Raw genomic sequence first — 26,492 nt, forward strand, 5'->3', positions numbered from 1 at the left:
GATTTGAGATTGGGGGCGGTTCTTTCTGAGTGGAACTTTCTGCAGGAGTAGGGCAGAGCATAATCCTACCGAGGTGATGGTGGGTGATGAGAGGCACTCGTCAGCCAATCGCTAGCCGCTTTTCCGAGAGCAGACGAAGCATCTGCTCTTGGGAAGGCACCCCGCAGTCGCCTTGGCTAAATTATGTGCCACTAGCGCGAAAATTTTCGCTCAGGAAGGGGCATACCCGATCTTAGATCACATTTTTAGTAGTGAAATAAGCATTGCATGAGCATAATTTTATTTGTAGGATGCCTAGAGCCCGTAGATTGACAGGGTGTTTAGCGACCTGGAAAACCGAAAATTGTCGGGGAAATTTTAATTACCGGGGAAAGTCAGGGATATTGTCATTTTCCCTGTCAGGGAAAGTGAGCCGGAAACGCCATCGAGTACCCTGAGAAAAGACTTGAGGACTTAAGCGCAAAACACATGTGCGACGAAACCGTCCGATCCGACGTCCGATCTGGCAATGCAAGGGTTTTCAACGCTTTCCGGTGCTACGAAAACCCTCGCCCCCGAAGTTCATTCCGGCAGTTGCACGTCGGATCGGGCGGTTTCGTCGTACATGTGTTTCGCGCTTTAGGAGCAGAAAAATGGGCAATAAATTCTGCTTAGAGCGGAGCACGGGCTCTGCTCATGCGATGTAGAGTGTGCTACCCGATGCAAAGAGAACAGCCAACAAATCCAGTACAAGCCTTGGATTGGATTGAGGACGCAACACTAGGCTGGATCCAGTTAGAGCTACTATATTTAGCAACAAATGGAAAAGCCGCAGACTTCAATCCAAGCCTTAAGCCGAAAGTAGCCGAAAGTGTGCATCTGGGTGCCATATTGCATTTCGGTTATTGACATGCTTTGTTGAGCGTTATGTTTTCATCGTGTTTTCGGAAGTGGCCTCTTCACTAACGATGTGAGTGCTCGTTTAATCCAGACTCGACGAACCTGAATATTTCAAAATATGCAGGTTGGATTGAGCACATGCAAAATGATCCTCATACTGCTCAATGCCTTGTGTTGTAATGGTCTTATTTATTAAACCGCCTCTACAGTGGTCAGAATTTCACCTGAAATTGTCAGGAAAAACCTGGAAAAGTCAAGGAATTTCGAAAGAATAATTTGCTAGACACCCTAATTGAGTTATGACCAAGAACAGATGATCTCAGACACCCCTTTTGTGCACTTTTAAGCAGGTCTATCTATATTTCTAATTTGAGTACAGCTAAATAATTTCTATATAATCTCTACCTAGCTAAGTTTAGGGGAGCCTACATCGTTTCATTGAACTGAGAATTTTGTTAAATCAGTCAAGGTCAGGTTTTCATGCAGCATTATGCTCCTATGCAGTAAGAATCTGTGAAGGGGACTTGCACCGGGAGTGCATAGGAAAAGAAAAAGTAATGTTTTCCAGGGTAATGCAACCCTGTTGTGTAGGGATCACAGGTGAGCCTTATCAATGCCATTTGTCATATGCAGCTTAAAACAATTTCTGCTCTAGTGCCATCTAGCATAATTGATTCAAGGCCCAGAATGATGAGTCAGTCCTGTGCAGTTCCGCAAAAACCCAAACCAGGATGTGTTAACAATAAACTGAGATATTTCACACACAGTAGTCTTCGCTAGCTGATCTTTCAACTACTTTTTTTCTGGAAAGCTTCATTGAATGGGTCTGGCAATTAAAGTTTTTGTTATTCCGAGTTCCTAAAAAAATTGAAGTGAACCCTGTGGGTATCCGTGGGAAATCAATCTGTTTGTTAAATTGTTTTTAACAAAAATAAAGCTTTTATGGCATTTTTTTTTTTGCATTTCAGAAGCCAGGAAAAGCCAAGTCAGCGGTATTTGAGGAACGTATCATGGAGCGGATAAGGTTAGAGATCCTTCAACAGGTAATTCACCAGTTTCGCTGGTATGTGATCCAGTTTTCAGCTGACCGTGCAGGCCTGAGGCTACAAGAGTCTTGCTTGCTAAGGTTCTGACGGGTCAAAAAGTGGTATTGTTGAAGGCATCTGTATAAATCTGAGACAGTGTACTATCGCAGACGAAAATCCCAAGGACGCGAGAGCGGCGACTGAAAAGCATGACTGCAGCTATCTGCTGGTTGGTTGCCTCGTTTAGACCACAGAAAAGCACTTGGGCACTTTTCTGACGCGGTGTTTACTTCAGGGTGTAGCACGAGGTGCCGTGACTGTAGATCTGATTTTACGGCTCACTCGAATTGCCACGTCTTGTTGCTACGTCAGAAAGTGTGCCTTAATAACTATATGAAGAAAAACATTGAATCACCGCATTCGGAAACCAGACTTCTTATTGACCAGCAGTATGTGCTGCAAAACTGCAAATGCTGTCTCCTTTCGTGGCATCTCTTTCAGATGCTTACGAATGCCGCCACTGAGGCGGCATGTTGCGCTGTATTTTGAGGAATTAACTGAGTCACAGAAGAGTGCATAAACACACGCCTGCAAGCACAATAGCATGCAGGTGTGGTCTCAAAATCAGGCGAGCCACTGACAGATGGTGCAGCAATAAGCTCCAGCCGCCGCTTGCAGATACTGAGGATTTTTGTCCATGGAAGAACTTTAAAAAAATTGTGGAAGTGTTTTAGGTGTTTTAAACACCCAAGAATGATTTCTGCTTCACGTGACCCCTAGACTGGATGATCAGGGCCCTTGCTTCGCTGCTGCTGAGCTAAGACATGCTCAAGCTGAAACCAGGACAACCCAAGCTCAGGCCGAGGCAGAGCTAGTCGATTCAAGGCCAAGCTAGCTGACGCCGAGGCCAAGCTGGCCGAGCCCAAGGCAAAGATAGCCGAGGCCGAGGCCAGCGCAGCCTACACCGAGGAGAAGGGCAAGCTGCTTGAAGCTCGAGCAGAAGAAGCAGAGGGCAAGGTGCTGGCAGCAGAGAGAAAAGCGCTCTTTGCCGTCAATTCTCTCTACCCTGTGCTTGAAGGTATGAATGAGTATAAGTGTAGCATGGTAGCCTAAAAGTTGGCCCCCTCCATCCTCAATTCATGGTCCAGCCACTGCAAGGCTTAGGGCTTCCCCTAACCTAAAACAGGTTAGGGGAAGCCACTGCTTCCCCTAACCTGTTTTAAGCTCCGTGCTTCTTTACAGACATGAGGGTCCTTTAAAGGGACAATGAAGGCAATTTCAAACTTTTTCCACAAAATGTGTCTTTTGACCTTTTAGATCCTAGCACACTGCCCAGTTTTTTATAAACGTTTAGGATGTATATTTTTGTGTTTGTGAATAAAATAAAGAAACCAAAGATAACTGTGTGCATTCTTGCATGAATCTATCTATGTAAAACCTCTGGAAAGGGAAGTGATGACAGCATTGACGTTAACTGTGAATAGTCAGTCTCCGTAGCATTTAATAGAGGCTGAGTGTGGTCGCTGCGGTGAGCATGGCATTCTGCATAGCACGGTCAGTGTTATTGGCCGTCGATGCCCCACTCGCAAACGAGCCCTCGAGCGACTAGCGATTTGGCACTGACGTAAAGAGAGAAGGATTACCGTGATCCTAACGACGTGAGACTGACGCTGTTTACGGGGGAGCAGCCGACCTCTCAGTCGTCGACTCGAGACGCGTTTCCTGGAGGAACTGCGTTGCACAGTAAAAAATGTAAAAGACACAGTGAAATGACACCATCTTTATTTTTAGTGTATTAAGCTGAGGGAGCAACCTTGGTGAACAAGCGGTAAATTTAATTAGCAGTTTTTTCTACAGTTCACTAGGCCTAGCTGAATCTGGCAGAATGCGTTCCACCGCTCAACGAACTTCCTGCACTGCTAAAAGATCTCACTAAAGGATCAAAAAGAAGAGAAAGACGCCATCTTCATGCTTACTTGCAGTGCTCCTACTTGCACCTAAGGTTGCGTACACATTCGGGATTCTGCCCTACGCCGCCGACCTGTACATATACCACCCGCCCGGCATAGACTGTTTGCTTCCTTTTGGGTGCCATTGCCATTGTTCTCGGGTGGGCCTAGGCGTCACTGATTAATTGAGTTAGCTCTTGCTTCTGCGACGGAACCATTTATACTCATTTATTCTATGTTTAGTAAACATTTCCGGTCCGAATTATACTTTTTGATAGTTATCGAATTCCAAAACACATATTCTTTCTATAGAACTTGTGATAGAAAACAAAACCGAAAGCATGTATCTCACTTTGACCAATTGCGTGACATGTCCCTGATGATACCGCGTTTGACGTCCTAGGTGACGTCATGCGATGCCTGCTTCTTCCTCAGCGACTTCCCGCACTCCAAGGTGTCGCTGCCACCTCCCCGGAGCCGCTTATTAGCGCCACTATTTAAATGACTTTTGCAGTACGTAAGCGTCAGTTCTGGCTAAAATTCGACAAACGTTGTATGGGATATGCCTGGAATTTATTTTGATCGTCAAATAAAAACTTCCGAATTGCCTTCATTGTCCCTTTAAAGAGACCGAAATAGTGAAAAACTTGTAAAATATAAGTGCGCTAGGCTATTTGATGTTTAAAGAGGGGCATGCAGGGGTTAAGTGACTCTGATCGCTGCTCAAAATAAACATAGACATCGGGAATATATAGAACATGTATTAGTTTCTATCTTTATGAATAGACCTTATGGTTTTTAACCAGGACCAAGGGACGCGTGCATTTACATGTGCTGCGCATCCTGTCTTCGTATGTGTAATAAATCGTGAAATAACATGGTGACAAATCCACCTTTCCTTTTGTTACTAGATATTTGCTTTAAAATTATATGGCTGCAGCAGGGTGGCTATTGACATTATCGGACCGATAACACCAATGTCATGTAAGGGCAACAGGTATATCCTTACGATGGTAGACATGGCCACCAGATACCCTGGTGGCCATGCCATTGATAATGACTAATAATGATTGGCACACCACATATAGCAGAGACACTTGTAGAGATGTCCTCCAGGTACGGAATACCCATAGAGATCTTGAGCGACTAAGGATCTAATTTCACTTCAGACCTCATGAAGAAAGTCAGTCGTCTATTATCATTCAGACAGTTGTGGACCACGCCATATCATCCTATGTGCAACAAACTTGGAGAGCATTTTAATGGAACAATCAAGCAGATGCTCAGAAAGATCTGTCAGGAGCAGCCCACCCACTGGGATCGGTATATTCCAGCCCTGTTCTTTGCTTCCAGAGGGGTACCCCAGGCCACGTTGGGATGCACACTTTTTGAGATGTTATACTGGCGGAATGTAAGAGGCCCCTTGACTATACTGAAAGAGTTGTGGTCAAATGAAACTTTGAACGAAGAGTTAAAGACATTGTATAAGTATGTGTTGAAACTGAAGCACAAGCTAAAGAAGACTTGCGAAGTAGCACACGAGAGCGTAGAAGAAGCTCAAACAAAACGAAAAAGGTACTTTGATCGCAAGAGCCAGACAAGAAGATTCAAACCAGGAGACTTAGTGCTCATTCTGCTGCTAAGCGATCGCAACAAGTTGACTATGCGATGGAAGGGCCCATACCAGGTTACCAGGCGGAAAGGAGAGGTGAACTACAAATTGCTCGTTGGTAGAAAAAAGATGTTCCACATGAAAATGTTGCAAAGATACGAAGATCGCGCACCCAAGAAAGAAAGTTGTGCGGTAATAGTTGATGCATACATGTCGGATCATCTAGGAGAGATCAGGACACCAAGTCTAAGGGAGCAACATGAGGCACAAAACATGCTTATTAACCCTAAAGTAAGTCCAATACAAAAACAGAACCTGTGTGACGCGGTAACACAATATGAGGATGTATTTTTCGACCTACCTGGACGAACGGATGCGCTGCAATTTACATTACGACTGACCACTGAAAAGCCTGTGTGCGTCAGACAGTATCCTCTGCCATTTGCAATTCAAGACTAGGTAAAAGAAGTAGTGCAGGAAATGCTAAAATTAGGCATCATTAAGCGGTCGACTTGGCTTACAATTCCCCTATCGTAATGGTGAAGAAGCCCGACGGATCCAATAGGCTATGTGTAGGGTTCCGCATTTTCGGTTTTTATTTTCAAAATTTCGCATACTTTTTTCGGTGTTTACTTTAAAATTAATTTTTCTGTCTATTTTCGGTGTATATTTATTCCCAAAAAAGTTTACCTTTTTTTTTCGGTGAATATGAAAGAAACACCATCGGACACCGGGTAAAGTGATCCTTGTTTGTAGCTGTGATATTTGTGATCATAACGACACATACACATACGAGGTCTTTGCTACAACTTCCGTCAGGACACACCTTGAAATCGCGAAATTCGCGGGCATAATCTTTATCGCAGTTTCATTTCTTAACATGACAAGTAGGCAGAGTGGCAACGTCGAAAACATCTCTCATCCCTCTCTCCCAGAACAAAGTAGCGAACCGGGACTTAGAGCCCCAGGTTAACTTCTGTCTTCCTTTTTGTCCTTGTTGACGAGGGAAACAGTGCCAAAAGTATGAATGAAAAAGAATGAGGAACACACAGACCAAGTGCTAACTGACAACTGGTTTATTTCTGGAAAACCACCTACCGGCATAAAAACAGACAAACATACATTGGACCATTGCCTAAGGGCACATGCCACAGTTCTCCAAGAACATGATTTCCTTATCAAGGGCGCAATTGATGGAGCACTAACACACCCATCCTTATAGTACTTCAAAATGTGTTTTTAGGCCGATAGGTGGTTTTCCACAAATAAACTAGTTGCCAGTCAGCGCTCGGTCTGTGTGTTCCTCATTCTTTGTCCTCCGTTCTTTTGGCACTGTTTCCCTCTTTGTAACTATGCATAGCCAACTCGCCCAATTTTCGACGGTGATAATTTTTGTCCTCATTTTCCCTCTCTCCACACCTTTGTGTGATGAATGGGCAGTTGTAGATCCAGTTGCTTTGCAGTAGAAAAAATCTGGCCAGAGTGATGCCTAAAATCAGGGAGCAATACGTAAATACACAAAAAATATTGGTCTGTTTTCTAGATCGGGTTATGAAGTATATGTTTAAAATAATCTTTTTACCTCCAGTGCCTATTTACATTTTTTTACATTGAATACATGGCCACACCTAGGTCTCCTGCTTCTGGACACAACCTAGGGAGGTCTTGTAAATGAAATTTGGGAACTCATTTCCAGACAATGTTTGGAAGACCTTCTGGTCGCCTTTGCCGCCTGTTCGGACAGGTCTTGCCATGTTCATAAGTTCTATTTGTAATAGTAGCACAAATAAAATGTTTGGCAGTTATGTAAATCCTTTATAGTGAAAAGTTATTATTGCAAATTTGCATCGCGATTTTTTTTTGTATATATCTACCCTTCACTTTGGCAGGTACCCAGATAAACTCTATGAGAAGGCTGTGTGTTTAGTGTGTCTCTTTTTTTTTTCTTTTCTCTGTGTATCTTTGTCACCACCAAGAGCATGAGTGGAACGTATAAGGTATTGCCAGGGCTGTATTTGAACATCTCGCCGCTCCGACGGCCAGTGGAGTAGTAAGGGTTTAATTTGAAGGGGGTTCGACTACACAATAGGGAAAGCAAAAAGGGAAGGGGGGGGGGGGGGTAGTATACTGCAGTTGAGATTTTACACATTCTTCTCCACTACAAGAAAATATGCATGCATTCACACAAGCGGCTTTGAACAACACACACAAAATACTGTATTTCCTCGATCATAGTGAAACCACAATTTCAACGCAGGAATATTTTTGTCAGAAAAAATAAAACCATGGTTATAGCGCGAGCCTTACAGAGGAATGAAATAGTACCTTTATTTTGCTAGAAATAGTTTTTGACGCAATTCCTGGCAACTGTGAACTCGATTTCGTACACAACCGGTCGAGCTTCTCAGCTCTTGCGTCTCTCTCGCAAGTTGAAAAGAGCATTCACTGAGCCAGCCGCGTTGTTATCGGCTCCTTAAAAACGGCCAACACGAATGGAAGCTGCTAAAGTTATGATTTTCATTTCAAAATATTGACGACCATAATCCGTGATAAATAACTTGATACAATCCTACCTATAATTAGTGAGTCAATAAATAATCCCAGGCCCGCAGCCTCAACAGATTTTTGGGGAGAGCTGGCTGAAATTCCCGCCTTGTGTAATGAACAGAAAGCGCTCCAGACTAAACACGTGTTTCTAAATTTTTTTTTCTTGGGGACAAACTTTTCTTACAAGGTTTTGGTCTTTGGAGTTTTGGGGCAACAATATATTTGTTTTTCTACTAAAAATGATTACCGGGTATGGTCTGCCGTTATTATCTGAAAACATCCTGTTTCCTTGGAGCTAGTAGTTGTACTGACTTTCGCTCCTATACTCTGTAGTTATGCTTCTTCCAATCTCTCTTGTGTGTGTGCCTAGGACTCCTGGCGCATTGCACTCCGCTCCAAAGTTAAGCGTGAACGTACCAAGCAGCGGAAGCAGGCAAGGGTGCCAAGGGACCCGCAACCAAAGTGGGCAAGAAGGCCTGGGACTGTAAGATAAGATTGTTCCAAGAATAAGTTTTAACATTAATGGGTTTTCATATTAATTCTTTACTTTCCTGTAATGTATCGCAGCATATCATGCTGCCAGCAGATGAAAAAGATGAGGAAAGTCTTTAGGGCCATGTCCTTGGCATAGATAAGGATATGCAAAAGGCAAGCCCTAACGTTGCCTACCGCACAAACTCCTTGGCAAGAACGTTTTCTAGAATGGAGGTTGTGGGTGACGAGTGAGAACCCGAGTGTGATGGAAATTGTAGAGAGGTATCCCGCGTTCAAGTGCGGCACCTTCGTAAGTATTCTTGGGGTGTGAATGTGGAGCATTACAAAATTAATGGTTAAATTTGTATTGACATTACTTTTTCTGTTGTTTTCTTCATTCAGCTCCAACAGGAGTTCACTGCAACAACAGGCTGCACAATAGAGGACAAGCTGGTTGAGGGGTTATCAAAGAGCCGCCTGCGCATCTCACAGGCTGCCAGGAAGAAACGGCACCTTGACGCCTTCTTCGAAAACCTTGAGAGTCGTGCTGCAGGAGAGGACGCTGGTCCCGAAAATGGAAAGGCATAGTGAACAATAAGTTTGGGTTCATTCTTGAGCAAAATTGGGGGTATTTTTAGAGTTTTCATTCATTGCCTTTGTTTTCAAACCCTTTTATGCCTACAATAGGCAGTTTGCTGTAATTGTCATGATGACGTTTAGTATTACAGAGGTCTTGACCATGGCCACACTGTATGTGCTGCCGTCCTAGGTAAAAGAAAGAAATTTGGCCTCCCTCCATTCAGATGAAATAGTAGCTTCTATTTCAAAGCAATCACACGTGTTGGATGTATACCCCACAGTCCAAAAAAGGGCTCCTTTCATATGACTCGGCCCATTCTAAGTTAATCGAAAGACGGATTGTGAAAAGCTGTCTGAACGCGCCCCTCAAGAAATCTTGTGAACACTAAGCAAAGAGAAGCTTCGAGGCACAAGTGCAAAGGCTAGTTGACTCTGGGCATCCCAGTTTTTTAGTATTCAATGTAGCTGAAAGTTTGGCAGCTTCCAACAGACTACAAGAACCACCTGTTTGAAAAAACCGGCCTGCTGTTGTTTTCTACATGCACATAATAACACACAATTCGAGGAGGGCAGCCTCAGGTTTGGAGTCAATGTAGCTATATCCGCTCCAGACAATTTTGAGAGGCTGTGTCCCAAGATCAGTTCTGAGAAACATCTACAAGACCAATTCAAGGTTCAGCACATGGACAAGTATGTCACCTGCCGTATAGCGGTCGTCTATGAGATTCTGCTCTTCTGTGGGAATGTGTATGTGGCCCAATCTGGCCGCTGAGTTAACATCAGATTATGCGAACACGCACTTTCACTAAAATCATCTCCGGCAGGACACCTCGCCCTACATATCCAAGACTGCAAATGCATCCGTTTCCTAAAACCTGAATCCTCAAGCAACAACACAACCTGAAAGCCAGGGAGATATATGGGGCTTAAATCATCAAAGCCAGAGGGGACACTTGCATTAGCGCACCCTCAGTAGCCTTATCTGACAGAGAACTCCAATACTTCGATTTGTTTTCTTAAAATGTTACCATTTTTCAATATTTTATTTCTCGGAGGGAGCGCTGAAGCAGCCGCTGCACTGGTCACAATTGTGACGTGTTCCCTGACTCTTCAGTCTATGCACCGTTCTAAGGTGTTGAAGCATGTTATGGCAAAAGGTAAATACTTTGCGGCACACATAACACTTAGGTTCCTCTTGAGGGACCACGCGGGGTTTACTAGCAGCCATACCAGTGAAGCAGAAGCTTGCCAATGAAGCACAAAGCTATTCCGGAACCAAACGTGGAGACCGGAGGCGTTGCGGATTTACTATGATGTCACACCACGTGACTGCGCGATGTTCAGTGTAATTTCCATTCGCACAACATTTTATATTTTAGAAGAAATCTATTTATTTCTTTAAAGTTTAGTGCATTGCCCAGTATTTGTCATTTATTTATAATAAGTTTCTTCTTTAAAAGAATGCGTTATGCGTGCAACACGTGCAACTAAACAACATTGGTACTGCAATGTCCTAGACAATCCGATCCAATAGACCTAACGACCGGATTTCAAACTGATTGTCGCAGATTCGTTCTCGTTTTCTTGTTTCGTTCATTTTGTGCACTGTTTTACGTTCGTCGTGTAAAGGTGTTTATGCTATCATGAGAGGAGTTTTAGTAGGCGATAGTCAGCTGAAGTTTTTAAATAGGAACCGCCTTCAGTTTGCACAGCATGTTTGCACCAGCACCTTCAGCGTCGCTAGGTGCAGATGCTGTGATTCAGTTGGCGAAGGTGCAGCAAAGGCACTTGAAATCCATGGATTTGGTAGTTTTCTACGTCGGCAGCAATGACCTGAGTTACGGACGGGACCCTTGGGATATTTTCCGGGATATCCTGGTATGTTGTTGCTTTGCTTTTGCTCTGGGAATGTACAGCGTGGGCAGAAGGGATAGAACACACTTTAAACTGGCCGCAAAGGTTTCTCAACGCATCGCACTGCGATTTTGTACAGAGGTGCAGCAAGGTGGTTATCTTTTTCGCTAAAAGAGCAATAGATAAACTCACCTCATTCAAAACTTAAAAAAGAGAGAGCTGTTCTTTGCAATCTGCGATGGAAGATCCAAGGCGGAGTGCCCCTACTTGGGCGTGCGAGCATGCTGCCAACAGATGGCGCAACCTGAGCCACGGAAGGTTTGCTTGGATATCGAGGCAAAGATAAACAACTAATTGCAGTTTGAAAATCATACATAATATATGCACGCCGCACTGAGGGATGAGAAACAAAAATTTTTAGAACACCGTCCGCTAGAACTAAAACCCGACCCGGCGGCCCTGCGGAACCTGCGGCGGCGCACGATGCTTCCGCCATCTGTCGGTATCGCGTTCTAAGTCGCAGCGCAATGCGTTGAGAACCCAACTTTTGCGGTCAGTTAAAATGTATTCTACCCATTCCACCCACGCTGTAGAATGGCCACTTCTGATCACAATGTTTTCTTTGTAAACCTCATAGGGCTCATGAGGACAATTAGCTCCATAATGTTCGTGTTCAAGGTGTTGCCACGGTGTTGGGTGGATACCCAGGCAAAGACCAGGTGCAATGTGCTCAACCGACGCCTGGCGAGAGGGGTGCGGCATATGGACTTTGAAGACCTAATACCCTTGAAAAGATAATTTCAATGCCCTTAATACTCCTGGAATTTATATGCATTCATTTTATTTCTTAAACATAAAAGTGCAGGCGGGCCAGTTATTGTCTTTATTCGAATATCGAGAAAACTTCGTTTCGGCCTTTTTCTTTAAAACTTAGGGCGAAGCAAACTCGTGACAATAAAATGGCGTGTGCACTTAACCCGCAACGGCACATGATCTTGTTATATGGCAGTATGATTATGAAGATCAACGTTGGGTTGATAATGTGACTAAGACTCACTGTTCTGCCAAACTGTGGAAATCTACTAGATGGAATGTTTTCCAGATTCGTAGATTATAGTGTTCACAAGGAAATTCTTATTAAATGCAGGTTCACCTTGGCAGTGGATTGAAAATACCCAAGCTGAAGCTAGCCTACTTGGTGTCCAAGTTACCAGAGCAGCGCTTTGTAAAGGACCTGCCTCGGTCCATTTACACTACTGCGGAGCTCTGCGCTCGCAACGTGATTACCGAGCCCAGTCGACGCTTCCTAAAAGATGGGGCGAAAGGGAGGCTGCTGGAGACACCCGTAAAAATGATGGCCCTTACATGTAAGTGCATAGAGTGTCAAAATATTAACATGAATGACAAGGGGTCAACTTTCAACAGATAATGTGGTAATGTAGAAAGTTGATCGAGTTGGTAAATGTCTTAAAAACGAGTTGAAAGATGTGCTGTCCTTGTTCAAGTCTTTTTTAAGTTTAAACTATTTGGAAAACCAAAAATGTATTGAGGTGAACTTGGAAAACTAACAGGAATAATAAGTCTGAAGTACTAGACAACTAAAAATTTAATAAATGAACTTGTGCTCACAAATAAAATAAAACTGGTGGCGACCAGCGTTGGCGGTGTCGATGTCAGTGTGACGGGTAAGACCTTACTATAACCCAAGACTATCTGCCTGCAGCAACCATGTGCTTCCTGCTACACAAATTCGACAGCCAAGAACATTTGCTAGACGAGAAAAAACAAGCTTCGTGGTTATATTTAATTGGGACATTCCAGATAAGCTACCAGAGGATCGCCTGACTGCTCTCTGCGAGAAACTGATTTTTGACTGGTCTAGTCAGCACGGTATAGCATCATCCCATCAGCTTAGCAGCAAATGGAGTATAGGGGGCAAAATACAAGGGCTAAAGTTTTAGTCCCCAAGAACTAAAAGTAGATGATTATCATTTAGTATGTGGGAACGAAATGTACAGGATTAACATTGAATCCTTAGTGACAAGCAAAGGAGAGTAAATTACTCCTATAGGACTAAATACAATGGATAAAAGTTACTCCTATGGGACTAAATACAAAAGATAATATTTACTCCTACAAGACAAAATACAAGGGAGAAACAGTTACTCCTTTGGGACTAAATGCTAAGGATAAACATTTAGTCTTTTGGGATTAAATGCAGGAGATGAACATTTAGTCATAGGGGTCTAAGTATAGGGGTACAATTGTCGGTCTTCGGGGTTCAAATGAAGGGGCTCAACATTTACTCCTGGAGGGAAACTGACGGGAGGGGTGCAACAGTTACTCTTGTCCCCATTAGTCCCTAAGGGGACTAATGGTAGTGGCAGCGCATTTACTCCCTGGAGAGACTAAGTCATGCTTCTTTTTTTTTGGGGGGGGGGGGGGAGTACTTACATCCTCTGCTGCGGTCCTACGGTTCTACGAAAAAACACCGACAGCAAGATAGGCGAACATATTATTGTGGCTTGTGAAGACATCTACCGAATTCTGAGGATATGATACATGTGTACAAAATTGTTTGTCCACAGCAACCCAATATTAACGCAAGCCTGAGCATGTAGCATTTGATATCTTGTCAATGCAGAATGCTGGGCTAGTTGGTACTGGGATGTCAAGGGCATGGTAGCGCTTTTAGACGAGGACGAAGAAGACACTATACACACACGAGCGCAGACTGCAACTGTTGATTCAGTTATAGGACACTGTAATTCAGTTACAGTCAGCTCTCGTGTATCTAGTGTCTTCTTCGTTCTCGTCTGAAAGCGCTACCATTCCCCGTGATATCTTGACAAGAAAGCACTTTCAAAATTATAGACACCTGCGTAAAACGTGTAGCAACTTTTTTTAAAAAAGCCGGAACCAAAAGCATGTATTTGTAGACCTATAGAAAAGGTGCCAATCAGTTCATCAAACAGCGTTTCATCCACAAATTATTTCGTCGACACGAGCATGCGTTCAATCATTTCATGGGCACACCGAAGCATTGTTTTTCTGCTTTGCCCGATCGATAACTTCTGGGCTATGGCTTGCCAAACCTTAGTGGCTCTGAAGAGCCATTCAATCAAATTCTCCGGTGCTCTACTATAGTCTTAGCAGCTCGGGCACGTATTTAACCTGATCATGCCTGCTTTTTTTAGTTTTTTATTTACAAGCTCTAGGGCACGCCTAAAAATGGTATTGTCATTAAAATTTCCAGTGGCACTACACCGCGACTAGCACCAACGCTACTACTGGAAGTCTAGTAGTTGTGGGCAACCTGGCGATTCCAAGAGGTTGGCCCAGGCTGCCCTTCCGACAATCATAAATGGTCATCTTGATCACGAGAAGGCCAAGGGCAACTGGCCACGTGAGCGGCGCTTCGCCGCTGATAAAGGCCGTCGCAGCGGATGCGCAAAGGCTGTTGGGATCGCGGCGCAGGCGATAGCAGTCATTAAATATTTACGTGTTGTTGAACTGCTACGCTGTGTCATTCTCCGAGACGGGTAGCAGCAAGGGAAATCCCACACTGGCATCCAACGTGGGGCTTGAGCGCATCATCTGCTCTCGTTGTATGTTAAGAAGCATGGTCATGGCCACTCTTAGTTCTGCTAGACCATCCTCTGATGATGCTCCTGCCGGGACTGAGACTGCAGGCTTAGCGTCTGGTTTTATGTCGCTAGCGGCGTTCTCCGCGAGTGCACCGAGCGTCCTGTCAGAAAATGCAACGAATTCAAAGTCAAATATAAATCCAAGGATGCCATTTTGCCTTGAGTTCCTTTTCTTTTATTCGCGTCGGTATCACAATCTGTTGTTGTCACCTTGCCTCTGTGTTGTGTCCAAAAATGTCAAACTTCATTCTTGTGCACTACGACGACGACATTTCTGAGGTTATCACCATAAGTTATGTGAAGAACAAAGAGGCAGAAAATGTCAAGAAGCATGTCAAGAAGCATGGCAAGTATAAAATTGCCTGGTGTGTAGACATCAACTTGTTAAAACAAGCGCCATCGGAAAGGATGAATTACTACAAAGACGTAGTGCTGCAGTTGATTGGTGAGTTGCTTTGTTTTATTTCTTTGTTCTTGTTGTAGCACCGCGCCAGTGCTGGTTGGTCCACGCCGATCTTTTGAGTGCACCTTCTCCCTCACGCTAACTGGGCTGTTCTTTTTGTCTAGGATTGTATCTGGGGCCCTATACAGCGCTTTTTGAACTCCCACGGCGACTAGGGAGAAGTGACGTAGGTGTGAATGAGCGTATCTTAGCAACACCATTCATCGCAGGAACTCACCTTCTGACGTCATGACGACATCGCAGTAATTAACTACGACACATTTCCAATGCACGGATCTCAAGACACGAAGCCAAACAAGCAAACCAAGCCAACAACTTGTGTACTTGCATCGAGCCGACGGTAGCCAATGCAGTGCGACACTCCCCGTCACATATAATTTATTTTAGTCTCATAAAAAAAAATACTTTGAATGCTGATGAAATTAGCACGTTTTTCTTTAGTTGAAATGAAAAGTGAAACCGAAGTTATTTGATGCAAAAGCTGTCGGCAACAATTGCCGGGGGCAGACGCGTGCCTTCTTTCGAAAACTGGTAGCAGATGGCAATTTACCGCCTCATATGAAACGCAATCATGTCTGATGAGGCAAGCGAAAGAGAGCCCTGCAAGCCAGTCAATTCCTTCCAGACGGAAGAAATGGACAATTTTATGCTTCAACATCAAGACCTGGTGTGGGGCCTCTGACCTTACACCAAACCTGACGAGACGACAAGGAAAATCACATAAGGCGCGAACAAACCAAAATCGCTAAGAAGCCTTCTGAACTTTTGAAGAAGTCTGATTGCCTTCTGCACAGCCGAGTGCAGGCTATGACAGCACAACAGAAAAGGATGTTGCTGTATTGAAAATATAATGTCCTAAATTCCGTCTGTGGTAAATTTGTGGTTTTCCTAAAAAGGAAATAGGCCACTTGGATATGTTACTGTAAATGTATAAAATTTATGTTTCCATGTTGAAACTATTTCCTTAGGCTGGTTGCATGGCAAGGGGGATTTGCAGTGGTTTGTGTATGGCAACTGATCCTTATTTTTTTTCTGAAAATGTGTATGTCCACTTCACAACTGCAGCTGCTTTAAAGTTTCTGAAACGTGTTACCACTCTGTATGATTTCTTTTATGTCAATCAGCGGAGGAAGTTTCTTCCTGAAGGGTGCCTGTTTCCGTAGCAAGAAAAAGACACAGCCTCCATACACAGTGATGGCAACGACAGACATGCAAGGCCAGCTCTTCGATGGGAACTGCGAATGCCCTGCGGGAAGTGTGGCTTGCAACCACTTGATGGCGCTTCTTCGGGTCGTAGCGTTTTTGTAGGCTAAAGGCTTCAGCGAGGCACCTACAGAGCTGTCCTGCACTGACCTGCCACAACAGTGGAGGGTGCCTCAAGGGTCACACATCCACGGTACCTCAATGCAGTTTGTTGACTGGAGATATGTGAAGGGGGCAGCCCGGACAACCCACTTATGTCCTGCCTCTATGAGAGCAGGGCGGCTCCCCGAAGCCAGAAGCAGCAAGGAGTTGCTACAAGGAAGTTTGCAGAAGCACTCCTCAACCGGGGCAGCCTTAGTGACTTTAAAGCAGCTTTGCTGCAAATGACAGGCAAGACAACAAAGGACACAAAGTTTGGCCCTGCACTGGATGTGGCACCGCTGGCGTACCAGCAGCCTGTCTTCCCCCATGGACTCTCGTTCATCACAAATATCCCCCAGCACAAAAGCCAGCCCTATCCAGCTCCACAAGATTGTCAGTTCTGGGGAAGTGAACCGTAAGACATTTTTATTCCGTTCCTAGAAGACAAGATTCTTAAGGTAATGATACAGATCGTTATTGTATATGTCACTATACAGCAAGTAATAGCATGACATCCCATTGACGTGCAGTCGTAATGTCTGCCACAGCTGTGTGTGCACGGAAAACTATAGAGGCAAATTTCTGCTTGCCGCATGATATGCTCACTGGTAATATTGTTTTTATGTTACAGTCTTATGGAGGGGGCGTGGGGGGCTATGTGTTTGTTTTAATGTTGTTGCACTTGAGTATGCACACTTCAGCACAGTGGAATTCTTGAATGGACTCATCTCAACATCACATTTAACACAGATGGCAGTCCCTTGTATAAGTCATCAAGAGTTTCACTGTGGCCAATCCATTTCATTGTCAATGAACTGCCACCAAGTGCAGAATTTAACCACCGCATCTTAAGAGCTCTATGGTTTGGTTTGAGTCACACAGAGCCTCTTCATGAGCAAGTTTGTCGAAGAGGTCACGTTGCTAGACTCGCTAACTTGGGAGCACAACTCTGTCGTCCTGTCGACCAAGGTCCATGCCCTTTGTTGCTGCTTCGATGCACCCACACGCACCTAGGTTCAAAACTATGTGCAATTCAATGGGTACTTTGGGTGCCCCTGGTGTTTGGCAAGCGGAGAGCACCTGGAGGGTAGGACTCTTTTCACTTTCAATAAAAAAGATGTAGAAAACCAAGCAACCCGTTACTTTTTTTAAACCTGTTGTTAGGCCACAAGGCCAATTAAAAGATAGCACCCAAGCAAGTGTGTCGGGCAGGGCCCCAATGAATCTCCAATAAAAATAGTCTCAAACAAGCAGTTTTTCAATAGTTTCAGAAACAACTACTTTGAGCACTTGCATCTTCAAAAATGAAACAAAACAAAAATAGAGAGTATAACAAACAAAGGCGGAACTACTGTTTCTAGTACTGTAGCACGGTGCTTCAAACAAGTTTTTTACTCAGTGTAGCTCCCATAAAATCATGCTAGATATGCACCAAAAAAAAAAAAGTACTTCTTGCTTTTTTTTTGCTTTTAGCAAACACTTGTTCGTTCACAGGAACCTAATCTGAGGATGCCTTACCTCCCAGCTGTCAAATAAGTGCTTTGTAATGCCCTTCCCCACCGCCCTGAGAGCTCCTCCAGTAGGCCACGTAGTGTTGCACATTGCTATAGTCGCAAATACTCTGGGGGTTGAGGTTTCTGATTAGCGTCATGGGCATGATCGCCTTGACGTTATCCTCCACGTAATGCATGAGCCCAAACATCATTAGCTCTGCACTTAAGCTGCAAAGTCACTCCGAAAAGAAAGAGGTACCGCAGGGAGCAGTGTGAGGTCCGTGAGGTAGTTTCAGAAGCTCTTTAATTAGCAACACTGCCCATGGGTTACATAGTGGGCTCCCGAATTTTGAAAGCCAAAAAAAAATAATTCAAAAATTAAACAGAAAATAAAACCTGTATTAAATGCACCTACAGATGTCAGTTTAACTTATACTGACAGAAATAATTTGTTAGTTCGCTATTCAATTTTGAGCCACGAATACCCCCAAATGGATGGATTATGTTGGCTATTCGCTCGAGAGTAAACAGCGGCGGAGGTACGTTTTGAAGCCATGTCAGGTGAGACTCGCGTCTTTGCGGCTGTGCAAATAAGATTGCACACAGAGTCATACTTCAGTTATCTCTGATCAGCCGCAGAAACCTCTAAGGAAGAAGTATTTAGAACCTATTGACCCTTTCACTGTTCCGCCCTCAACACGGCACTAGCGAGAGATCTTAGCCCATAGACCTGACAAGACTTTGCATGAAAACTCAGGTGCGAGCGCAGATCACTGTACCAAGAGTTCAAGAAATGTGATTGGTGCAGCAACCTCAAAAACAAGCGAAGACATACCTTGTACAGGTTCGTCTGAAGATGGCTTTCTGTTTGGAGAGGCTGGCGACGACGTTCATGACAGAGAGCACGACGAGTTGGAAGAAGACCTGCTCGATGACGTCCCTCAGGATGACTCCAATGATGGCCTGCTCAATGTTGCTTCTCAGAGCGACTGAATTCCAGATGCCGTGCAGAACGTCACCTACTGCTTCAGAAACTTACGGCACTCCTTTCTTCTCACATCTAACATCAGAAAGGCAGAGGTTTCGGCTATGGTGCTGACCTACATCACGTCCGAAAACCTCGTGTGCAGCAACCTAGACAACCTACTACAAATGATGCACAGAATATGCAGAATGAAGGTGCTTCCCCGCACAAAGTATCTGTTTCGTAAGCTGTTGGCCTCAAAGCTGGAGCGTGTAACATACTATTACAGTGAGTACTACGAAGGCTTTCTACTAACACCAGAAGACAACACTTCCACGATTGAGTGTCCAACTTGTCAAGAGCGTACCCCCATCTAGGTGCTCCAAAGCAAGGTGTGCTTCTTCACAATTCTCGATATGTCTCATCAAGTGCTTCAAGTTATCACCAAAACATTGGGTAAGTTGTTCAACAACCTGGAGAAGCTGAACAGCAATCCCAAAGAGTCAATATCTGACATAACTGATGGAAGTGTTTACAGAAAGCTGAAAGCCAGTGGCACACTTGACAATGATATTTCACACAGATGAAAGTCCCATCTTAAAGGCGTCAAAAACCTCTGTTTGGCTTTGCAGTTCGTGATCAACGAAGTGCCTGCTTCTGACCGCTTCTCAAGCAGTGGTGTTGCTGGCATCTGGCTTGGAACAAAGCACCCAAACATGTCACTTTTCGTAAAGAAGTTCGTTGAGCATCTCTCAAGCATAGGTTCCATAACTTGGCAAGTGAACTTAACAACAGTGTCATCCAAGGTCTATGCTATGTGTTGCTGCACTGATGCTTTAACATAGGCAGCAGTTTAAAATCAAGTCCAATTCAACAGATACTTTGGTTGTCCATGGTGCATGGCTGCTGGTGAACACATCGAAGGTAATACTCATATTATGCATACAACATTAGGAGCATTGCATCCAGCATGTTGTATTTGTTACTTTTATTATGTATGCTTGCATGCTTAGTTGCTCTTGCTACAACAGCTACACTATTTGTGCCAGGTGCCATGAGGTTTCCATGGAACATTCGAGTGAAGCACAGACCCACGAGCTTGTTCTGCGGGAGTTTGCAGTAACATATGAAACAACAGTGAATGGCCATAAGGGACCTTCTCCGTTGATCAATCTAGAGAACTATGATGTGACGTCCGGCCAGGCATGTGAGTACATGCACTCAGTTCTCCCTGGCGTCACCAAGCAGCTGACGAAACACTTCTTAGATTCTACCAACTCTGCTGAAAGTTTGATATTGGTAAAACTCGAGATGTCTGTTGGGGAGGAGACTGAACGGTGGCACTGACTAGCGACCTCCGTCGGAATTATTCTGTGTAGATAACAATCCCGCCGCTAGCATTCGTGCAGCCATGGAGGACGAAGACGCGAGGCTCGTGAAAGATATATGCATAATATTTCTCTGCTCAAAAAGCATCTGCGTAGGGGTAGCATAGTCCCTGCTTGTCTCACCTTGTGTTAACTGTCACCCATTTCTCCTTGGAAGCAAAAACCAACCCATGTGTAGCCGCTTGCGATCGGCCACGTCACTCCGGCAAAGCATGCCAGGTTGTGCGTGACTGAGGCAATGTGGCAATGTTTGTGCGCTTTCTAGGTCAGAGAAACCAATTGCTTTTCAGTGTCCCTGTCACTAGCAACAATCATAACCCACATCTGCAAGAGCAAGAAGTGCCTCTTTGAAGACTAGGACATACTCAACTGTGATCACGTAATCGAGTGCAGCGTTGCCTTGGAGCCAAGGGCTGACAGCGTCCGCATCGTCGGACACGTGCTGCAATCCTCTGCGCTGCACAGCACAGAGGATTGCAGAGAGACAGATGCACACAGTGCATCTGTCTCTCAGAAAAGGACAGATTCTCTCTCCCTGCTGCACATGCCCTGCAAGGTAAGAATGCAAGCTCCCACTGCAGGTGTTGGTGTAAGCAAATTTGCATTTACCTCGTTTTGAATTTCCAATCTGGAGGTACTACCTTTGTTTTATTTTGTGGAAGGGGTCAGCTGATAAATCACGTTTTCTTAGACAACATCAGTCCCTTCAAAGTTATCTATTAATCTGCAAGGTAGTTTCATCATAAAATATTGCACTGCCTAGCCATTAGGTAGTAAAGATGAATCGATTTAAGTGAGGAAATCTATCAGGTGTTGTAGAGGCGCTGTAGAATGAAAGAAATATAACAGAGTTGTGCTTGTGTCACTCCCAGAAAGTCAAGCAAATGCAAGCACTACATTGCAGCCCTACTGAAAACTAACAGGATGCAATTGCTTCCACAGTCGTCAGGCAGACTTGCCGCAGGTTCGGGGCCAGCATGCTAAAGATATCGTCAAGACTAAGTATGCACCGAGGTCTCTTATGGAGATCGCCTTCTGCCCGAAGGTGGGTGCTGTGCGCAACGACTATGTGCACATTAAGTCCCGCTGTCTTCAAATGCCAGTGCAGATGTATAACATTTGTACTTTCCATGTAAGTAGATAGGAACTTGTTTAAGAATGATGGCAGCCTTCAATAGTGTGTGCATGCTGTTATAAAACGTGCATTGCTAGTAGGATGGACGACGCATGATTGCCGTGCAGAGTCCAGTTACGTTTAGCCTGAGGCCAGAACGAGCTCAGCCAGCTGGCAGCAGCCCGGACTGGCACTTGAAAAGTATGCCTGAAACTGGGACTTGGCTGCCATTTTGAGGGCTATGCAAACAGCTAGCCACTGAAGTTCCGGGAAAATCGTGAGTAGCTGGAAACAAGTCGCTCACAACAAAAGGGACCTTCATTCATACCAAAGGCAGAAAAATAGCCCTGCAGATCGCTTCCCGATGTTTCGTTGTCCACCTTTATTGCAAACCTGTCTCTGACAACATCGGGGCTAGGTAAAGGGAACAATGCCAGTCAGACTCTGCATACTGGACCATGCAACTACCCCGACTGTTATTCCAGCCCAGTCTGTTCTGTCCCAGCCACATTCAAGTTGAGGGTAGAATGTGGGGTGGGGTTCGGTTGCTCGGAGACACCTCTAGGTACCCTAACCAGAGACCCTTTTGGACACCACCGACTTGTCTCCGGAAATGTTGAAGAGCAACTTCCGTTGTCTTGGCAGCCGGCACCCAGTTCTGGTATGGGCCTCTCTCCATGAGAATTGTCCCGGCTGCTGGTCTCTTAGTGTTCCATACAGACAAATCACAGATTTGTCTGCATTAGGGTCGTAGTGGATAGTCCATTTTAATATTTTTTAAGACTGGTTTAAATTTTGTGCTAAACCCCAACCAGTGACTGCAGCGACACATAGCAAAAATAATTTCCTAAAATGCGCATTTCTTGGAAAACATTTTCGGAGTAATTAAATTTACAAAACCAAGCAAACAGGCTCCCTTTCTGACGAAAGATGCCAGCTTGACGTAGCCAATTGGCTGGCTACATGTGTACCTGTCAACTGCGGCCGCAGGTGGGTGTCGTCTGCTAGCCACTGCACCCTGCGCATGTAAAGTGTATTCCGCCGCTGAATGGCAGTCGTGCTGATAAAGCGTTGCCACTGTTGTTTTTTTTTTTGTTTTTTTTTCTTTTTTTCACATTTTTTTCAGAAACCTTATGTGTATTTTTCCAACCCTCATAGCTAATTTTTTTTCAAGAATGGAAGTGGTAGAGTTTTACTTTTTTATTTTGGTTTTAAAAAAGATTTCTTACACCTCTGACCAAACTCAATCTCTGATGCCATTAGCCATACGAGTTTAATATTAAACTAGATGGGGTAAAGTGGTGTCTGCGGCTTGTCGAACTAAAACATGATGTGCTAATGTTTGGTGGATTACTCCTTGTTTTCTGGATCTCAAGAATCACAGGGGTGAACAATACAACTTAAATTAAATGTGGCTGCAAACCACTCAGTTCAAGCAACCTGCCCTTTCTGCTGTCAAGCCTGGTGTCCTGGACAGACTTGTGGAAGGCCTTCCGCACATCTGTCATGTCGCAATTCACGACAGAAGGAGAGCACCAAAAAGTAAATCTCAGTTTTTTTAAGGACTTTTCTCCTAATCTTTCTTGTTGGAACACACCTAAACTCAATACAAGGTGTAGTCACACCTTTTTCTATTCAATGATGCACTGTTCCGCAATGGTACCATGGTAGGTTAATGTCCACCAGTATACTATTATAACTCCTGTGTCACATCTTATGAGCCCTATTTCAAAACAACAGGTGCCGGCACTTCAACAGTTGTGCCTCAACACCGAAGCCTGCTTGAAGCGCTTCAGGACCTGCCTGAGGAGGAGACCGAAAATCTGCTGAGAAACTCAAGCGCATAATGACGCGAGAGGCTATTGTGGAAATTGAGTGCCTGGAAAGGGCACAGGCCTCATCATCTGACTGGATGCTGTACAAGAGGGGCATGGCCACCGCATTCATATGCCATGGCTTCTTTACCCGTGCTAAGTCACTGAAGACACAATCATGGCTGCACAACCTGAAAGGACTACTTGACAAGCTGTTGCAAGTCAGCACATTTAAGTCAACGTCAATGAAGAGGGGGCAGCAGGAGGAAACTGCGGAAGAGGGGCATCTATCAATGCTATTAAAGAAAGGATATCGTCCTAGGATTGAGAACAGTGAGCTCATAATATAGGAGCAAATGCCCATTACGGCGAGTTCGCCCGATGGGTTCACGGTGTTCAAGTGTGAATGTTGCCAGGGAAGGCGGGTGCTTCTGCAAGTTAAATGCTGCTTCAAGACAGCTGGATTCCACTTGGAAGTTAGTAGTTGTTGGGGTGACCGCCCCTAATCCAAGCAGCAAGACAACCAAGTTCGACCCTCCGGTTCTCTCATGCGACAATCCTCTTTCTACGAGCACATTTGAGCTCCTCTCAAAAGGCCCTAAGTTTGCTTTGACCCTTCCAACCGAGAAAGTGGATAAGCTAGCGTCAGTATACCAGGTGGCAGCGTCAATACCGGAAACTCAATGCCAGGACTTCCTCGGCTCAGCAGTATGTGCTCTGTGGTTCCACCCCCTCCTCAACCAGGCAAGCTTTCTATTCGTGCACCGGTTGAAGAGTTGCGCCAGGGACACTTGAATTGACTCGAGGCCAACAAGGCTGGAATTATTGTTGTTTTGGAAGAGGGAATGCATGGGGGTAAGGCACAAACGCCGACCGATTTTTTGGACGCTGATAATTCGGACTTGTTTTAATTTCGGACCTAAAGAGGAACACTGATCTTCACGGTAGAAATAGTACATATTCAGAACCAATTTTTCGTATGATCGGAAGTCCGAAAGCTGGATTTTACGTACACATTAGGCAGCGCTACCGGGAAAAATCCCCTGACGAAGCACCATTTTGAATTCTAGGTTGATTTGGATTGGCAGCGCTTAGTAGCAGCGCTACTAGGCCGCTGCTAAGTCAAGCCGCCATCATCATCACTATATTGCTTTGTTGCTAGGTAGCACAAGATACCACCCATTGCGATAAAGCTATCATCATCATCATCACTATTTTTCTTGTAGCATTTGCAACCTTGCACTAACGCATTCCCTTTCGTCCCCGCCATTTGTCACGTCGGCGGTGGTGCGGTGGCCACTTTTGTGCGCAGAGAACATCTCGTCTTTAACACTACGTGGTTTGGAAACTTCGAGTGCCATGGCCCCACCCCTTCATCCAATGCTGCGAAACGTTTCGAAGGAGCGGCAATTATCAAACTTATCAAGAACAGACGTATGCAAGCCGACATTGCAAAAAAATTTAAGTTGACGAAGCAGACGCTTTCTGGGTATGTCAAGAACAAGGCAAAGTTATTGTCCGCTTTTGAAGGCTCTCACAGCAAGGATCAGAAAAATGACAAAAAGGAGAGCATGTGGAACTGGAAGAGGCTTTGCAACTGTGGCTGAGAGGAGTGCTCTCAAAGAAAATTCCAGTTTCGGGTGACACATATACAGAAAGCAGAGACTTTTGCATTGAGGATGAATGTGGAGAACTTCAAGTTCCCACATGGATGGCTCCGCAGTTTCAAGAGAAACAGGGTATCATTCAAGAAAGTATGCGGGAAAGTGACGACATTAATCCTGCCAAAGTCACCGACTACCGCTTGAATAAGATGAGACTGTTGTTGTAAGAGTATGCACCTCAAGATATCTTCAACTGCAATGAGACGGGGGTATTCTACACAGTGCTGCCAGACCGTACGCTGTCTTTCTCCGGTGACACCTGCTCAGGGGGCAAGCATATCAAAGAAAGAATTGCAGTAATGGTTGGTGCCAACGCAGTCGGTGACGAGAAGTTACCACATTCTTATTATCATCGGGAAGTCCGAAAACCCTAGATGTTTAAAGGGCACCAAGAAGATTTCCGTTGGTACAAAACAGTTGCCAATGTTCATCATTGGCAAGTCCCAGGACCAGATATGTATTAAGGATGTCGACAAACTTCCTGTCTGGTATCCGTGCAACAAGAAGGCTTAGATCGCAGAGGCCTTGTTTGTGTTTTACTTACACTGCCTAGACCACAAGTTTGAGCAACAAAGGCGACAAGTTCTATTTTCCGTTGACAACTGCGGAGCACAAGGCAAAGTGAACACAACTTTAAGCTATTCGGCTTGAATTTTTGCTGCCGCACACAACAAATACAATACAGCCAATGGACCAGTGGGTCATCAGAAACCTGAAAATGCTTTACCAATCCAGTCTGCTAGCCGCCCTCTTCTTCGCGTTGACAACGGTAAGATGTACCTTGTGGACGTTCTTTCAGCGGCCAACGTGCTAACAGATGCCTAGAGGGCAATACAGCCTAAAACAATCACCAATTGTTTCAAGCATGTGGGCTTTAGTGCTACCAACGACTCCATGAGTGGTGGTACCGTCCTAAACCACTGCACCGCCGAGGACATTGCTGTCGGCGAGTCCCTGGTCGCTGACCTATGCAATGGGATGGACATTCCATCAAAAACTAAAATCGATGATTTCGCCAGAGTTGACAGCGATCTTGAACTCTGCGTCGAGAGCACACTGACGATGACATTGTGCAGGAAGTGTACTTGCGCAGCCTTCTGAAAGTGAGTCGGACTCAGATGACAACCACGTCGACCGCCCACAGCCATCGACAATGAACATTGTGAAAGCTGTGGCATTGCTGTTAGATGTATATGCAAGAGCACGATGCTTGCGCAAGTGCAAGCGGACACAATCGGATGCAGGTGCACCATGAAGCAAGCCACCCTAGGAGACTTTTTTGAGCCAGTGTGAGTGTAATAAATTTCACTTTTGTAACCTGCCTATTTTTCGGACTGTTCTATTATTCATACTTTTTTTCGTCCCCATGAGGTCTGAAAAATCGGTCAGCGACTAAATGACACCCTCTCAAAAACCTTTGATACACTAAAGAAGCAACCTTCCGGTTCTTTCCCAACTAGGGCCAAGGATCTGCATTCCAAGCTGAACCTCCTGAAGCTAAAAAATGTAATTGGTAGTCCTTCAGAATAGTACCTTAGTTTTTTTTTTTTTTTTTTTTTCACTGCTAAAACACACAAGCAAGGTGTCCCTTAAAAATATTGTTTCTGAGAAGGGCTGTTGGCAGAGACCTCTTGGCACTTTTTTGAAATAGCACCTTTCTAACGTTTAGCTTCCTCAACTTT

The 26,492-nt window shown here is 44.7% G+C and overlaps 2 pseudogenes; both read left to right on the top strand.

Moving 5' to 3' along the window:
- The first annotated feature begins 14,800 nt into the window (after positions 1–14,800).
- LOC115314571 lies at positions 14,801–19,417 on the top strand (annotated as a pseudogene).
- A 1,580-nt stretch (positions 19,418–20,997) lies between these two features.
- Positions 20,998–25,911, top strand: LOC115332064 (annotated as a pseudogene).
- Positions 25,912–26,492: the final 581 nt, after the last annotated feature.

The sequence above is a fragment of the Ixodes scapularis genome, unplaced genomic scaffold (assembly GCF_016920785.2).
Source record: "Ixodes scapularis isolate PalLabHiFi unplaced genomic scaffold, ASM1692078v2 PGA_scaffold4__175_contigs__length_147842914, whole genome shotgun sequence".
NCBI lineage: Eukaryota > Metazoa > Arthropoda > Arachnida > Ixodida > Ixodidae > Ixodes > Ixodes scapularis.